Source organism: Mytilus trossulus, chromosome 3 (assembly GCF_036588685.1).
Source record: "Mytilus trossulus isolate FHL-02 chromosome 3, PNRI_Mtr1.1.1.hap1, whole genome shotgun sequence".
NCBI lineage: Eukaryota > Metazoa > Mollusca > Bivalvia > Mytilida > Mytilidae > Mytilus > Mytilus trossulus.
In genome coordinates this window covers 53,975,213-53,995,215 of record NC_086375.1, presented here as the reverse complement: position 1 = coordinate 53,995,215, position 20,003 = coordinate 53,975,213, and the positions used below count along the sequence as shown (strand labels likewise).

General features: G+C 32.4%; 1 pseudogene; it reads right to left on the bottom strand.

The window, feature by feature from the left end:
- Positions 1–237: 237 nt before the first annotated feature.
- LOC134710883 (uncharacterized) lies at positions 238–18,018 on the bottom strand (annotated as a pseudogene).
- Between the last annotated feature and the right edge of the window lie 1,985 nt (positions 18,019–20,003).

Below are 20,003 nucleotides of genomic sequence, written 5' to 3'. Positions count from 1 at the left end.
TAAATTTGCAATAAAATTTAGTAAAACCACTTCCTTTAAACTGTAAACAATACATGCTTTGTCATGAGGTAGGTTTTAAAACATGTATCGTTATAAACGGAAAACATTTGAACTACAAGGAAATGAAGGTACTTTGGGAAAGAAAAGAAAACCTTGTTACAAATTTAAAATGCTAGTATCGGGAAGCTTTACAAACGACAACTATTAAAAATTTCAAATTTTTTTTTTTTAGTTTCAGTTTACAACACATTGATTCATTCACGAGTAATACATATTGTTCCTGAATCACGCGTCATTGAATAAGTGTGTTCATGGATTGCTATCCCAAATAGAAACATCTTTAAGAGATTCAAAGCCAGGATTTAGAAAATCCCCAAAAATACATGCTTTCACAATACCCTCAGAAGCTGCATACGGATCTATAGTGGACGATGGGCGACGATCTTCTAAGTATCCACACTCATTCACGATGACGAGCGGTGGAATTCTTACAGATGATTTGGCTTTGTTAGTAGCATCACAAGTAAATTTGTGAAGCTGTGGATGCCAAGGGCTTGATGTATTTGTCAATCTTTCTTTGTTCTCTTGAGTCAGTGTAGGGTCGTACATTTTAAGAAGGGCATCTTCATCTGATTTTGATAACATGTCTATTGCATGACGAATAAATCTGAAAAGAAAACATGCAACTAACGTAATTATGAATATCATTATACAAACTAGTTATGTATTCATTGGTAAGTACAAATGTATGTTTTCCATGGACAAACGAAATGTGTAAAGATCTATTTATTTATATGGAAAATTAAAACTGCTCGACAACATAACATAAATACTAGTACTACTTTCTGTAACATTCAAAATGTCATGTATAATTGGATAACTTTAACTTTAATTTAATCCCTTTAATTTTGATATCATTTGATATTACTTAATTCCTCCTTTAGCTCTCATTTGACTGGTGCTGAAGTTCAGATGTCCACTTGAGGTAAACGGTGATCCATGTACAGGAACAGGATGAAGAGTTACTTTGAGTCCAAACATCTCAGCAAGACGATGTAGTATATACCTTGACATGTTGAGATGGTCACCAATAGATACACCGGGGCAAGGTCCAATTTGATACTCCCACTGAAAATAAAATAACATTCACAATAATAGGATTTAAAGAAACCGAGCAACATTTAAAGATAAAAGTACATGAATTGTAAATAAATTAGCAACATACAGCTACAATACATAATTAAACAATTGTTTAAAATAAACATATAGACACCAATAAAAGACAACAGCCAACATCCAAGCAAAACAACCCATAAAAATAAATGAATTGAGGACCAAAAAGTAAAAAAGCAATTAACAGATATTGCAAAGGAAAAGACCATCAAAGTCAATAACTTGATGTCTTACTAAATATTAAATAGAACGTTCGCGGTAGGTTAAAATTAATTTTGAATAACGTTATCCTTATCCATGTTCATCGCTTTTTATATCAGTTTAACAGTCTCAAGTTCGACATGTTTTTACATATTCAATGCAGTATAAAAAGAGACAAGTAGAAAGCCAGTCTTATTTAACCAACTGTTTACAAGTATATGAAACTATTCCATATATTTTCCTAAAAATGGTCATCCTTCGTCAAGCTAAAGAAGAATACAAATAAAATATATGAAATGTAATTACCTGCGACGCATCATTTTCTCTAATATTTCCACCTATATTAACACCTGCATAAAGACATGCCATTAGATGACGGTTCGACAACTCACGCTCTATGCCGACATTTTTGGCATGTTGGTGACCAATCTTTGTGATGAGTACTACAATGATTACAGATTACAGATTAACAGAAAGAGTTCTAAATTATTAAAAACAGAATATTTATGAATAGCATTGCAGAATTGGGTGTATACAGTCAAGATTCTACTTGTCAAAATTGTCTCCCTATGACGCCAGTTAATTTTTACACTTGAAAAAAGGGAAGCTATAATAGTTTTGGATATTTGCCAAAGTATCGTCAGTTTTAGTGTCATTAAGCCTATGAAAATTGTATTTCGTCGGTCGCTTTCGTCTATAATATGCCATGTTTGATTTATTAAAGTCCAAATATATGTAGTAATCGCTGATAATGTTTAAATTGTCTAATAAGTTTACATCAAAATCATCACTGATCAATGACTATCAAATTTTTTTTTTTTTTAAATGAGCATTTGCTGCACAGAAATAGCTTTGTATATAAGAAGATAGTTAACAGCATTTACCTAATGATTCATAATCAAACTTTTTAGGTTCGTAACTGATAGGAATTCCATCGTCTGTAGTCACGAAGTATTCTTGTTCAATACCAAACCACGGTTTAAAAGGTTGTTTGGGTTTGTAATCAGTAGCTTGGTTATACTCAAGCTTCTCCATTGTTTTTTGGCAGGTGTATCTTGTATTTATACCTTCAAGAAACATTAGAAGCTATCAAGTATGAAATTAAAACTCGTAACTTGAACAAGTAATGATGTGTCTAAACACAAAAAAAAAATTAAAAACATTAGAAAAACAGCCAATGACAGAAGAAAATAACCTGAATAAAAATGAAATTAACGTAGTTCCTCCTGCGCAGTTTAGTTTCTTCTGTCAGTTTAAAAACCGTTGATAAGTCTAACTTGGTGAAATACCATTACCAAGAAAAAGAGGATTGGCTTAGACAAATAGAGTATATGCATAGTCATCTGTTTGTGATACACTTACTCTATATAATACAATATCGACGAGATGTTTCAATTGACCATTGTGAACAAGTTAATATAGGAACAAATCGAGAAGATGATATGCACTGTTCGGTTTCAACGGATTGCGGCGAGTTCTTTTACTTTGTTTTACAATTCAACAAAGATAAATTGCTTGCAATGCAAATTGATCATAATAGTTTAGAGAAATTATCATGAAGAGGTTTAAAACTATGTCGTGTCCTTTCATAAATAACGGATTTTGTATTTCATTTTTATGAGGCGAAATAAATTCTTTTGAATAATTAATAGACTTGTGTAAATGGTTAAGAAGTCATATGTATTTGCATAAGAAAATACAGATTCTTTCATTAAATGTCTTTTAAATTTTTTTGGGAAATTTCTAGAATTCTCATTTACTTTTTAAAATAGTTTCAAAATGTCAAATTGTAGTTTCAACATTCGAATAGTGGCGCTTACAGTGCAACAACAAATGCAGATCAAATAGGTCATACCTATCTCTGTTGTAAATTAATTGGCTATCAAATAATACATTCTGATGAAATAACTTGATGGTGGGAAAGTGGCACAGGCACTTGCCTCAGCAAAAATAATCCATTATACCTTAATATACTAGTAACTGTTATATAAAAAGGTAAACAGATAGTTTGAGACAAGTGCCTTCAAAAAGTGGGCTATATATTCAAATCAAAAACAGGAAAACAAGGTTTGAAATAGAATGCTCAATTGTAAAATCTTCAATTTAATGCTGATTTGACCCGATTTTGAAGTAAAATAACAGTGTACCTTGTACGGGTATAAAGGTTCTATAACATGGAAGATCATTTATATTATAGCAAAATGTGAGAGGAGATTTGTTGACCCTATATCTCAGTAACATGAGTTCGAATCCCAGCCAGGGCAAATTTTCAGATCTAACCTTTTCTGGCTGTTTTAAAAAAAACACGATATGTATATACAGAATGTGTTCACTGGTGATCCGAACGATAAAGTCTATATATGATACTTCATTTAAGGGTTTTAACGACTCCTTTATTTATGTTTCTTTATAAGCTTTACTAAATATCATTAATTTGTTATTACCTGCAGGTTGATCCTTTGATACCCAGAAGTCACATAATACTAGCTTGTGTGGACTCTTGTAAAAAGGATTCTCGAACATTGCAACCGGTTTCAAAATCATATCTTTCAAATCTTCATGTCTGCCACGAACATCATTCCACATGTAATTATCCCATAGTGGACATTCTAGAAATTCAGTACATAAGTTTATAGATATATGTGTGTAAAATAAAATTAAGATAACTATCAATATCTACGCCTTATTCAAAACCTGAATTTTTAGTATTATATGATAATTTCGTGTTGATTATAACACCAGAAACTCCATGTGACAATGGTTGAGTTTAGTAGTGGTAATGCCTGTATAACTACGACGTTATGTGTGATTTTGACCCTTGTATTAAATGTACAGCAGACCCTAAATTCACCGTTTGGTTGTGCGCCTGAAAAGGGCAGAACACACAAAGTAGGTGAATGGTAACATATGACATAGACTTTTTGTATCGGTATCGGATTCGATTACTCGTATTAAACAAAAGGGTCTAGAATAGTGTATTTTTTATTCAACATCATTGTCCTATATTAGTTATATGTAAAGTTGAATTCTTTAGTTTTTGTTATAACTATTGCTATCGGTATCGGATCAGACCCGAGACGCAGCTATGTGCAAAACAAAAGGTGATGAAATGGTGTTCTTTTTAATCAACACCATGGTCTTATATTAGTGAAATATAAAGTTGAATTCTTGATTTTACGTTTTTACTTCATGCCGGCTAACAAATTTGACCTCGTTATTTTAGCATATATTTTTAGTATATTTCATGTCTTCCTTTCTCAAACTATAAAATAAAAACGAAAACTGACATTACCACAATTAAAATTCTGGCTGCTTTGTCATCTACTTAATAACCATGTTCGCCGTACACAACCCAATTAAATTGTCTCAAAAAGGGAAGCGTCTTACAAAACTTTTGCCTGTAGCAAACCAGTAATTGCATAACAGTGTGTTACGATCAGTGAGAGGAACAAAAACCATCAAAATGCGGATCAAATACGCGGTAAGTGGATGGAGTATTCGTATTTTTCACTTGTATATTTGACGTCAGGTTTTGAGAAGTGAATTCTAAGTCATTTGTGTTTTAAATGTTTCATAGATTAGCATAACCACACACAAATTTTATTGTGCTTGAAAAATTGTTGAACAGTTCGGGCTTTCGCCCTCGCGTTGCTTTAACGATTTTCAATGCTGTCTTAATAATTGTGTTCGTTGGTTAAAATCATATAACTTATATAAACAACCATAAGTAATCATATTTCAATCACTTTTGCTTTTTTTAACATTAATTACAACGAGTATTAACAAAATATCCAATCATTTACTAAATATTTGTCTTACCTTCAACACGTTTAGGCTCTTCTTCGACAACTCTTGTTTTAGAGCACAACTCAAAACCAGTGTGATTAACAAAAACGTATTCTAAGACAACCCGATTCCCTCTGTATGGGATTTCTGGAATCATCAAATCATACTTGTGAGTGGTCATGATGTTACTTTATGTCCTGAAAAGAAATTTGAAAATAAATTTTCTCTATAAATGAGATTTTAAAAGTGTGTAGTTCAATTGTATTTTTCATTTAATTCATTATCTCATATCGTATTATATTTTTTGTAATGTTTTCAGAGAAACAGCATTATAAATCGCACAGCTCTGACGATATATGGTCCACAGTGTACGTGTCTGTTACCGGAGTACATTTTGGTGTGTATTAATGTCTGAATGTTTATATTGATTTGTGTTCCTAACATCCATGCAGTGACATCAACTAAAGGATGATAATCAATTATGTAATGTTCTAAAAATTAGGGGGATGAGAAGGAAACTATGACAGCCACTGTAAAATAATGGCTTGCAATAAAGATTTTTTTGAAAATTTCCTTGAAAAAAGTCCTCTACTGATTTTCACAAAAAGCTGTTAAAAACTTTGAATATACAGGATGAATTAACGCGTATTACTCTTCCATCATAGAATGTCAGATAAAGCGTCTCTATTACACACAATCCGGTTGTGTATTTATATCCTTCTTTCAAGACGAATTAACAATGAACGACTGTAAGCCGATTCCATGGCAGAGAGATCTCAAGTATTCCTATGAATGACATGTTTATTCTTTATTCCCAGTTACCAATTAAAAGGAAACCAGGCGATAACGAAATGGAACCGTATCTTTGGTGTATATAAACGTTTTTCACTTTATATGTCGCAACATTGCTGCAGTGCCTGCAAACGGAATATACATTTCCGATAGGATAAGATAAACCAGGGCAATATTTTTCTATCATGAATTTCTTAATAGTGAATTGCTGCGCACAAAAAAGCTATTTAAGTAGTGATGTTGGAATCATCTTTTAGTAAATTTTACGGACTCAAACAAAAGTTGGTCGACTGGTACGGAATAACCGTTTCACGGATGACAACGGATATGTTCGAATTGTTGTTATGACAATCCCGTTCCCTTTTCCTCGATTGTGAACTTCCGACTTATACTTATCAAAGGATCTGTTCTAAGATGAGCAACACGACGAATACTACATGTGGAACAAGATATGCTCACCCTCCCACCACACCTGAGATCACTGCCATGCAGTTTTTGGTAGGATTCATGTTTCTCGATCTATAGTTTGTTATGCATTTTGTGTATTATTGCTTGTCTGTTTGGTTTTTGTTTCTTTTTTAGCCAAGGAGTCATTATATTTTCGACGTTTATCCCTTTAGTATCTTGCGCCTCTCCTTTTCTGGAGTCCTTATTTGACTAGTTTAGCGTATACATACTTGTTTTGGTAAGCACTATAAAGGATTTGACAGATACACACAATACACACGATTAAGGTCAAACATAAGTTAATGTTGTCATTGTTCACGATGGACATCAGTATATATATATTTATGTATAGATGTCATTGTTAAAGTCTATCACAAACGCTAACCTTCGAAAGTGAAAACAACAGTTAAATGCGTAAAGATTATTTAATAGCAATTTTTGTACTTAGAATACTCGTAAAAAAAACTTACCTTAACAGTTGGTATCTTCTTTTACGACGACCCAGTTATTCAAGTACAATGTAAATGTACAAGAGGGTATAAGTTCACTGACAGTTTACCTTACAATGCTTATTTTGTTTACATTCATATTAAATAAGATAGCGATTTGAATGCAAGGAAAACGGAGAATTGATCAAGGATCAATTATGCTATGTAATTTCATAGAAAGCGAGCTGTTAAAGTACGTAATTATTTCAAAATCAATTGAAAACAGATCGCATTTGAAAAAGTTAATCACATAATGTGTCTATGGTATAAAAAGTGTGTGTATACATTGACCTTGTTTTGTAGTCCTGTAGAGCACTGTCCACTGTTATAACATGTTTTAGTTTACGGTACATTAAGTATACACTGTATATCTGTATATATGTGTATCATCGCCACCGGTACCAACGAAGCAGAGAGAAAGGAAAAAATAAATGAGTTCCTTTAATTAAGACTATTCTTACCGTTTTGATGAGGTTATTGCTTTTGAAACTATTTACTTATTTATATAACTTAAATTTTGTATACCAATAAGTAGTTAACGAAGACAATTTTTGTGTTATACTCCAAAACTGTGCACTTGGTACCAGAAAATTTGGAGAGTGCCAAATTAGGATTCAGATGGACAATTTTATAATATAAAACAAACAGACACAATAGGTAATAACGTCAATATAACTTCGTACAAGCTTCATATGAAGGAGATGATATTTCCGAATATATTTTTTGCGTGTAAAATTACATGAAAAATTGTGATCATTCGTGAAAGCCAAAACTCCTTTCTATCAAAAGTCGTCATTAAATATTAGTTATTTCATAACGCTTACTTGATGGTATCCCCATATCAAGCCAGAACTCGCACAATACTATCTTGTGTGGACTTCGAAAAAAAGGATGTTCAAACATGGCAACCGGCTTCATGATCATTTTCTTAAAGTTTTCAGGCTATCCTTCAACATCATCCCACATGTAATTATCCCATTGAGGATAATCTACAATTAACAAGTTATATATCATTAGATTATTGCAGTATTGTTGTGTCTTTTATGTCGTATTGTTCACACATCCTTTCCTTTCTGTGCAGAAGACATCAAATAAACAATTTGAAAACTAACACTTAAATTTGAAATGATTATGTTGTTTACATTATCATTACCGTGGAGATGATGTCGGTCCCATTATTTCAACAATTATTTTTTTGGGAGTACGTTAATATTTTAAACATTTTCACTTTGTAAAGAAGCTGCTCATGCTATTTTTCATTCAGAATTTAGTAAAATTAAGTACATCACCAATGGTTTAATCCTCATCCGTAAACATTTTTATAACGACCTCAAAATTGTATAATCCTTCAAATCCTCGGATCTTCCTTTAAATCATTAATGTTTAACACGACGACTATATATGTATCTGGGTTGTTTGTGATGGTGGACTGGTATCTAATCAAATTGTTCCTCAAACTTATCTAGCTTATTGAGGAAATCATAATTTTAAAGACGCCGCTGTAATTGATTGATTGATTTGTATTTAACGTAACTTTCAACACTTTTGTGCTATTTCGTGGCGGTCAGCTTTTATTGGTTAGGGAAGACAGAGTGTCCGGAGAAAACAACCCACCTTCGGTCGGAAAACTGACAAACTTAGTCAACTAAGATTGGAGTTGCGTGCACTAGAACTGAAAACTGCAGTTTTGACAGGCTAGAGATACAGTAGTTAGACTTTTTAAACCAGTTGGCTACCGAAGCTCTCGATGAATTTTATCTTCTTATCTAATTAATCTTTTATTTCTTTGGAAATTGAAAAGTAACCTAGTTGTGATATTCAATAATTTTTGTTCAAGTTTATGAATGACTTGGACGTTTTATCTATAATAACTCTATTTGTTTTGGGTTCAAACGGCTGCTGTTTTTACAATTTACAACCAAAGATAGAAGTGGTGTTTTTCCTAGGTCTGATACTGACTAAAAAAATAATGGCTTCTTGTCGCATGCACATGATAACATAAGTATTGAACCATCAATTAAGATGTGGAATTGATATACTATTACCACACAGTTTCTTTTCATCAAGTATCTACTGGTCGCGATACTAACCTTTGTACTATAATTACTTTTATTAAGTTAGATAATTGATAGTCTTGGATAACAGTAAAATTCATTAACCCTGACACCATGAACAAATGTAATGCTACTAACCCATGTCGTCCAAATATATGTTTGGTCCAGCTCGTACTAAACCGAACAAAAAGTCATGTTCAGTAGACAAAAATGCGTTCTATATTTATAATTACCGGAATGTAATTAAAGAATGGGTAATCATACAAACATTTTTTCGAAAACAAATCTGATAAACCGGAGGAAAATAAGGTTCATTTTACTGTAGATCTTTTTATCAGCTTACATGTAGGTAACATGCATTCAACAGTCGCGGGTACTTCACCAACAATTCTGGTTTTCGAGCAAACTTCATATCCAGTATGATTGACAAATACATATTCAATAATTACTTTGTCGCGGTTGTAAGGAATGTCTGGTAATACTAAGTCGTATTTAGTGTTCGTCATGATTGCTCCTAATCATTTGAGAAAACATATGTATGAAAAAATTGTCCTTATATTGTAAAATATCTATTAACTTTTCAGCACAACCCGTACATAAGGTTGATATTCTTCAATTAAATTCAAGTTAGATAATGTATTCAATTTGGGATTCACATATTTTATTAATAAATGGAATTGTTACAAATCAGCTGAATATAGATATAGATATTCAGCTGATTTGCAACAATTCCATCATCATGTCCTATATATCATGAACTGTATTACGACGCTAGATTAAAACTGACGAGAAAGGTTACACCCGGCCACCGAAGGCTTTATCCTTGTGAAGCCTAGGTAGTCGAATGGTCTTGCGTGTCGGATACAGTGCAAGGCGAATTGCTGTCATGATATCTCAGTATCATGAGTTCGATACCGGTGAGGGAAGAACAAAAAATTGCGCAAGTAAAATTACAGATCTTACGTTGTTGGGCTGAAGTTTAAACGAATTAATATACAGAATGTATACAGCCTTGTATCACCATCACTGCTGGTGATCCGATGGATAGAGTTGTCACTGGTTCAGACTTACTTATGTATAAATATACATATATAGTCGTGGTGTTAAACATTTATGATTAAAAGAAAGATCCCACGATTTGAAGGATTGTATAATGTTGAGGTCTTCAGTCTTGTATCACCATCACAACTGGTGATCCGATGGATACATCTGTTGAAGAGTTGTCACTGGTTCAGACTTACTTATGTATAAATATACATATATAGTCGTGGTGTTAAACATTTATGATTAAAAGGAAGATCCCACAATTTGAAGGATTGTACAATGTTGAGGTCGTCATGAAATGTTAAGGGATTTGGGTTTTAACCATTTATAAAGTACTAATTTGAACTTGTTCGTACATCCGTCCGTTCGCCTTAAAGTTTGTTTCCGTTCCCTAACTTTAGTTTGGGTCAACCAAATGTTATGAAACTCTACACAATGATAATTACCACAAAATACAGATCAAGTTTAAATTTTGGTGGCGTCATTATAACCTTTCTAGAGAGTTGCCTGTTTACAAATGGAAAATATTCTGACATTACAATTATTTATTCAAATTTTGACACTTTTTTCGGGCAATTACCATACTTGGTAAGTGGTGTTTGGTATTCTTTTTGTTTTTATATATTTTATAAAAAAAAGTTTGAAATTTTAATCTTATCGGTGTCAGTCGGTAGCGGATTGCCCCTTCATCGACAATAACGTCCGGCCTGTCAAAACATTGGCAGCATAGTTATATACCATCCAAGGCCTTGTCACAGTTAGTTTCCCAGAACATGTTAGACCCAGAATCAGCTCTCAGAGTCTGAAGGAAAAAAACAGTACGCAAATAATCTAACATTACGCGAGTTTCAAACTATTTCTTATTACAATAACAGGAACAGACTAGGAAGATTTCAATCTGGAAATCTAAAATAATAGTTTAGAACGTTTATGGTCAACATCAATGACAATGTCATGTTTTTGGGCCCTCCAATTTTTTTTCTAAAATCCGTAATTTTTTTTTTATTCTATTAATTTCAATTATTATCACGTTTCTGTTTTATCAGAACATAAACACACTACAAATGACTTGTGTTTTTTTTATTTACTATTAATTCCAAGTTTAATATCTCTATTTAATAACTCAGTGACCGTTGTGGATTGCAAATATGTTTACCACGTATTAGTTGTAGGTTGTGGTTCAATCTATGTCGTATGTCAGCTAAGTACAGAACATGACCTATTCACAAACCGAGAGTGAATTTATATTGCTTTATGACATGTCTCCAATATTCATGTTTTTATTTTAGATGTATTTGTTATGGTTTTGATTGTGTTATGTCCTATCGTTTGTTGACCAAATAATTATAAATTATGCCATCATTGTCATATTCCATATGATAATTGTTTTTACATGTGAATTTGCATTGCTGTGCGGTGTGTCTGTGTGTTTTGTACACCCTACATTAATGGGTTTATTTTGCGTATGTTTTTGCTGTATTTCTGTCACGTAGTGTTTAGTAATTTTTAACATTTTCATAAAGCAGGAGGTTTTCCATGCCATAAAACCTGGTTCAACCCATCATTTGTTCTCTGCAAATGTTATGTACTAAGTCAGGAATATAGATGTTGTTCTCAAATAGTTCGTTTGTATATATATTGGCGTATGTTATCGTTGTATTTCGTATTTCGTATTTTTGTTTTTTTGTTGTTCATTTTTTTTTCCTCTTTATATAATCAATGTGTTTCCCTCGGTTTTTGTTTGTAACCCAGATTTGTTTACTCTCAATCGATTTTTGACGTATGAACACCGGTGTACTACTGTTGTCTTTACTGTAAACTGGGCTGACCAGAAGGAAAGACAAGAATTTTAGACCGACTCTGGAAAAGAATGCATTATGCCATTTAGAGATCACACGAATATAGTTATCGAGAGCGTGACACTATGACACGAGGCACCGTATTTAATATTCTAATATCTATATTATTCATGCCTCAGAGAGAATTTAACATTCTAATATCTGTAATATACATTCTGCAGTGCGAATCAGACGCCTCTCTTTGTTTAAAGGAGGAAGCTACTTTATCTCAATTAACCTTTGAGATATACAATATTTTCTGGGATATAATTTTGCATTTATTCTATAGTTCTTCCTACTATTTTATTTTCGTATAAAAAATATATATTTTGGCTGGTGTAGACTGAAATCAATTCATGGACATTTTTTTTATCGTCTGGAATAACGTATATGTAAAATAAAAAGATGTGGTATGATTACCAATGAGACAACTGTCCACAAGAGACCAAAATGACATAGACATTAACAACTATAGGTCACCGTACGTTCTTCAACAACGAGCAAAGCCCATACCGCATAGTCAGCTATAAATGGCCCCGATATAACAATGTAAATTAATTCAAATGAAAAAACTTACGGCCTTATTTATATAAAAAAAAATGAACGAAAAACAAATATGTAACACATAAACAAACGACAACCACTAAATTGCAGGCTCCTAACTTGGGAAAGGCACATACATAAGTAATGTGGCGGGGTATATTGGTATACTTTCAGGAAATTGTCAATAGATTGAGAACAAAAGATTGTTTACTTGCACTTTACCTCGAAATAGAGTAATAGAGTTCTTCGTTTTTATAAGTATAGTATTTTGATTTTAGTTTCTTTCCAATCTAAAGTTATAAAGTATCTTTAACCAAGTTCAGATTTGATAATTACTTTCTCAATTCTTTGTTTTTAATTTTTTATTGATGTTTATAAGTAAAATGTATAAGTAAACATATATATCAATGTTCTGATAATAATTATAATTATATAATAAATGGGAAGTTCAGTTACTATGTCATACTATAATGTCATCTCTCATGGATCGGAGTCCCATACTGAAAGATCTTTTAGAGAATCGAATCCAGTATTAAGAAAGTCACCGAATATTGATGACCTCACAATACCATCTGCTGCTGCATAAGGATCGAGAGCAGAGGATGGTCGTCGATCTTCGAAGTAGCCATAGCCATTAATATTAACAAGCGGTGGGATTCTGACGGTTGAAAAAGCTTTGTTGGCAACATCACAAACAAATTTGTGCAGCTGTGGATGCCAATGTCCACTGGTATTTGTAAGCCTCTCGTTGTTTTCTTGGTTGAGTGTTGGATCATACATTTTTAGCAGTGGATCCTGCTCTGAATTTGCAAGCAGGTTTATAGCATGTCGAATGAACCTGAAACAAAATCAAAACTGACCTAAGAATGATAATGACAGAGTATTGTTAACGCTGAACACTATTTGGTTTTTTTTTAAACTCATTAACATGTATTTATAAAGACTACATAATGTTTTCACCTTATCGTAGTGATGAATTGGGAAGGTATTCATTTTTTGATTGTTTTTATTTCTACAGTGGCATCCCTGACATGGTATAATTTGAATTATTGTCACGTTAGCTGCTAAACAGATTAATTCAAACAAACGAAGTACTGAAAAGAAAAATCACAAAAATACTGAACTCCGAGGAAGCTCTAACACATCAAACTAATGGTTAACAACTATCATAATCCAGCTTTGGACAGGCGTTTTCGTCTGTCGAAAATGGTGGTTTTGTAGCTAGCTAAACCTCTCACTTGTATGACAGTCGGATAAATGTCAATACACTGACAACGATGTGTGAACAAACCAAACAGACATAACAGTTAAAATATCAAAATAGGGGTACAACAGTCAATATTGTGTTATAATCTTATACACTATCAAAACAAACAAATATGTAACAAAGATTCTCAAAAAGGCATTTAGAAAAAGCATATAAACAAAAATGAAAGACAAAAATACACTATTTTACCATAACACTATAACGGGAAATACAAGTAATAAGCCACGTCAAATCGATAAAATATACACTAAACAGTAAAATTAATATTCAAGAAGAAAAATAAAAAATTCTATAACACGTGACAAAGATAACAAACAGCGTTAGCTACGTTCATTTATTACCTTATGTACATGTCAAGCTGATGATTGTGTCCCTTGTCTGCATGGGATTTATAAATACATTGCGAACAAGAATGTGTCCCCAGTACACGGATGCCCCACTCGCACTATCATTTTCTATGTTCAGTGGACCGTGAAATTGGGTCAGAACTCTAATTGGACATTAAAATTAGGTTGATCATATCATAAGGAACATATATACTAAGTTTCAGTTTGATTAGACTTCAACTTTATCAAAAATTACTTTAACCTTAAACTGGACAGACGAACGAACGGACGAATGGACGGACGGACTAACGGACGCACAGACCAGAAAAAATAATGCCCCTTTACTATCGTAGGTGGGGAATAAAATTTAACCGGAGTGGTGACGCTACCACTTGTATGATGAGTGTTAAAAACCCTTGCAAAATGTCTACTCTAATCCAGCATGTCTATATTGTCTAATGTTAGGGACATTGTTCCTGTTCTTCATAACGGAAGACATACAATTTCTATTTAATGTTTTCTAGTTATCGTGAGGACTATGCACGAAATATTTGTCACTAGACGTGAGGTAAACAAATACTTATTTTGATATTTCAAAGGTTATAGTTTGATCCCGTCACACTATTATGTCATACCTCGGGGCATTGGACAATACCATGGTATCATTAAACCTTTTGTTTGAGTATGTATCGTTTGTATGCCGTCTTATTGATGTATAGCCACATGCGAATAATTATAATACACTACATCTTAGTTTGTCATAATGAACTAACGAAATGATAAACCAGTCTGTTAATACCTACGTTATTCCTCCTTTAGCTCTCATTTTACTTGTACTGAAATTAAGATGGCCACTGGATGTGAGTGGTGTTCCATGGACCGGCACAGGATGGAACGTTACACGAAGTCCAAACATTTCAGCTAAACGTTGTAATATGTACCTTGACATATTGAGGTGATCACCAATGGTCTCTCCGGGACATGGTCCAATTTGATACTCCCACTGAAAATTTATAGCATAATGATTTGAAGTTCATTATGCATTTAAGAATTGAATGGGTTTTTGGTAAAATTTATTGGGGTGAAAAAGCGTTGACGGATGTACAATTAATATGATGAGCACCGGCGCTGGTATGCACAGCCAACACTTTCACAACACAATAAAATACTAATGATTACATTAATTTTGATAGGACCATGAAAACACGATTTCTATCAAGTTTTCCTATTATTTACCTGTTTGCTTCATTGTGCAAGCTAGTGTCATCATTAAAGTTACATCAACCCTGTCGAACCTTTTGTTTATTCGATAACACATATATTTACCAGAGTAGTTGCTAAATGACCTTTAAAAGATAATATATGAAGACGTGGTTATTTTTGTGTTCATAGACGGGAAATATGTAAAGTCAACCAACTGCATAAAAAGTATCGATTATTTCAATAGTAGTAACATGCTGCATGGCACATTGATATTGTTTTGACACACATTCGTATTGAACTGATGATGCCATAAGGTGAAAACTATCGGTGTCGAAGAAAAATATACAAACCAACAACGCCTGCAGTACATAAAACTACTAGTATATAGACACTCATAATTCGATTAAAAGGCCGGTATTAGAAACAGAAAGTGCTGAACCTTATTGTGATTCCGAATTCAAACCGGTTTTTTGGTAAGATTCTTTTTGCCGTGTTTTGAGAACTGTTACTCTTCTTTTCGTTGATTTCTTTATGTGTTGTTCGTTTTTCCTCGACTTTTAATTACATTATATGTTTGTTTTATTATTAAACGTTATTCTGATTGGCTAACGTCAATCTCGCGTCATTCTGCAATCAACTTTTATTTCAAAATGATCTGTATCATTTATGATGACACGAGCTTTACAATACTCGTGAACTGGTAAATTAAAGATAAACTCGTCGATCATAATCGTGTTTTCTTGATCATAGCAAAACAATGTAAGCATTATAGTATTGAATGTTCCTTTTATTAATTTCATAGGGTTGTCAAAGCGTTGACTTTCCGCACATTTTTAAAATAAATCGCTTCATACAAAATTTACTTTGTTCAACGCTATTACTTAAGAATTGAAAGCTTCTATTTGTATATGCATTGGGGTGTAAAAGCGTTGACCAAAGTGCATTGTGTATGAAGCGCGAATGCCCTTCATTCTAAAAATGTACGCACGGTAAACGCTTTTACAACCCTATGAAACTACTAAATGAAGCTTTCAATATTATATAATTATTGTCTTTTAATGAAGTAAATATGTAGTTTTTTTCAAAAGTCAATTAAACCACATATATACCGAAACATATATACAGAAATAAAAGACAGTCAATCTTATTCATGTAGAAAACCCTACTAAAAAAATTATCAATATGGAATAATTATAATAACATTTTTTTGCTTTGATCGTGAAAACACGATTACCATCAAGTTTTTCTTTTATTTACTTTTGCACTTTATAGTGGAAACATGTCATCATGTATGTTACAACTCATGAAAATAATTTTGAAAAAAGAATGAATCAAGATTGCTGTTAGCCAATCAAAATAAAATATAATAATGAAATATACATCTAATGTAATTATACCCAATTGAATATACAGAGAGCAGAATTCAATTATTAATAGTTTCCGATGATGTTTTTTTCCTTATAAATGAAATATGAAGTGAAACTGACTGTTGTTAAAACTAACCAAATATTAGAAAGAGTATCAGTGGAGAGACAGTCGAGTGAAATACAGACAACTGATGTTTAGTATGATAGCATTCTAGTTTTACCTGCGAAGGACCATTTTCTCTTACGAGTCCACCAAATTTTATTCCAGCATACAAACATGCAGTCATATGTCGGTTAGATAGCTCCCTTTCTTTTCCTATGTTCTTATCGTGACGATGTCCAATTTTGGTGTAAATTACTAAATAGAAAAAAATGTCAAATCACATAATTTACACATTGCTGTTAGCAAACAGCACTGACACATATTTACAGGAAAAAAAAGTATTACCTGCAATGGACTAATGCGATAATTTGATTTTTCCTACAGACTAGAAAAATGAAGAAGCTTTTGATAACGAATATAGATTTTAATTTCATTTTCCCAATTATGGTTAAAACACAGTTCATGTAATATTTGGTTGGAGTTCATACAACTGAAATTGATCAATGATTTATCTGTGTAAATACATACTTTTCAGTTTGTACAAAAGTATATGCAGAAATGCCTACTTAATTTTTCGTAGTTATATTTTTTGGGATCATAGCTGACTGGCACACCTTCGTCTCCAGTGACAAAATATTCTTGTTCTATTCCAAACCACGGGTCATGAAGTTGTTTTGGTCTATATCCAGAAATAGGATCAAACTTTAATCTCTCCATGGTTTTCTTACACGTATACCGTGTATTGATAGCTGTATACAAGATAAAATAAGAATAATGTTGGATAAACATTCATGTATTTATTTATGATGTTGTATTTGTAATTCTGATCAGACATTGTTAAATGTTTTATCGTTTGTACTTGTCATTCTATATTTTACTTATTTTCTATTCGTATGTAGAAGTAAAGATAATTAATCATCCAGTTAAATTATATGATTTTATTTCAAAGCAACTACAATGTATATGTTAACGATATATTAATTTGCTAGCGATATAGTCATAGTTCGTTTCTGTGTGTGTTGCATTGTCGTTTTTTTTTGGCCCTTAAGTGTTTCTGTTGTTTCGTAGTTTTCCTCTTATAATTGATGTGTTTTCCTCAGTTTTAGTTTATAATCCGGATCTGTTTTCTCTCAATCGACTTTAATATGCACTTGTCTACCGTTTAAGGCTATGTATACTAAGAAGTTTTGTGTTTCTTTTCCTAGTAGATATATCTCACATTTCTTATAATCATAATAATTATATATGTTTTATTTTGTAGAACAATACTTTATTGTAAAATTTTCATTTAGATGTAGTATCGAAGCTTCTACATTACTTTTCAAAACTTTTCATAGAAAAGAAATATTAAATTTAACTTGAACTTTGATGTGAAGGAGATGACATTTCCGAATTCATATTTTTTGTGTGAAAAGTTGCGTGAAAAAATGCAGAGATCATTCTTGAAACAATCCAAACTTCTTTCGTTTAAAGTAGTCATTAAAACAAAAGTTATTGTCTAACGCTTACTTGATGGTGTTTCCATATTAAGCCAGAACTCGCACAATACTAGCTTGTGTGGACTTCGAAAAAAAGGGTTTTCAAACATAGCAACTGGCTTGAGGATCATCTCCTTAAAGTTTTCAGGCTTTCCTTCAACGTCATCCCACATGTAATTGTCCCATAAAGGACAATCTACAATTAACAAGGTATAAACAGGCTTTTGCCTAATATCGATAAACATGAAAATCATAAACGACATTTTTCTTCAATTAAAATAAATAAAAAGATGTACTAGTTTTATTAACTTATCAAATATATTCAATGACTCTACAACCCATAGCCAAATATTTCCACACCTATTATTTTGTATTCTTATACTAAAAAAATAACCAGCAGAATATTGATTTTTAACTATACGTCAACTACAATAGACGTCAATATCGAAAATAAAGTTCCCTCCAATTGAGAATGTGAAACTTATGGTTTTATATATTTTCTCTATGGTCATGGCATTACAGGAAACTCGACATCGTCATAGACCATGGAGTACCTAAATGTCGTCCTCCATCTTTAATATATTGAAACCAGTGTCGTCAGTTAATTCAAGATGCTCTGTCAGCCTACTGTAAAAATTGGGGTACACTTGAAAAATCTGATAAAAAAATCTCTAGACATGTTATTGGAATAAAATTATGAATACTGCTGATAATCGTATATCTCATTTGAAAGCAAATCTGAAATTAATAACAGGATTTATGATATACCCATTTATAGAATTAAGAGAAAAAAACTCCAAGTACTCGCACAGCGGTTTGTGTTTTTGTACAGACAGACAACGGCAGCCAACAATGTTGCAATGGTGTGACGGGTGGTGTGACGCACATACAACTTTGAAGTCCCCCAAAACGAAATTATCAATTCGTTTACATTCAGGTCCATACGCTCCACAGAAAGTCAAATTGTAAACAAGCATAACTACCACTCATTAGCATTAAGCCTCTTCCGAACATTTGAAAGTCCCTACTATGTATTAATTTAAATACATTGCACAAACAACCATTTAAATTCCGTTTCATCTCCGCATCTAGTGAGTGTTCTACTACTAATCTATCAGTGCTTACAACTACCTCCCTTACGACTACCGAAGAACTTGTTATTAACGTTTGCAATTAGGCTTATGAAAATAATGGTTTTAATTATTTTTGAAGTGTTAAAAAATAGACAAAATGCATGCTTTTGATGGTTCTTTTAATTCTGTTGGCAGTTATAATTTTTCTACTCTCTGCACTACACTTTCACACAATTTTATCAAGAAAAAGTTTTCATATTTAATCAAATTGTTCTTCTGAAAAATCTCGTTGCAAAATTTTATGCTGTAACTCGTTTTCTGTAACGAAAAAGGAAAGTATGCTAGATACACTTACTGGAAATGTGAAAATATGATTGAAGCTATTCATGACGTTTATAAATATGTGTCTAAACGGTTACTGTCAAATTCTACTGTATTTACATCTTATATCTACTGGTCGCAATATTGACAGTTGAACTATTATAATTAAGCTAGGTAATTCATAGTCTTGGATATCAGTAAAATTAATTTACACTGACAAAATAAAAATGAACAACGAATGTAATGCTCACAAAAGCTTTCCTTTAAGAAGTTATCAAAAGGTCGTATCAAGTCAACAAAACTGTTTTCTACATTTATAACTAACGGAATGTTAGTATAGTTGCTTAAAGAATATGTAATAATATAAACAGCTTTTCCGGAACAAATTTGATAAACCTGAAGAAAATAAGGCTTATTTTAATGTAGACTTTTTTATTAGTTAACATGCAGGTAACATACCCTCAACAGTCGCGGGTTCTGCATCAACAATTCTGGTTTT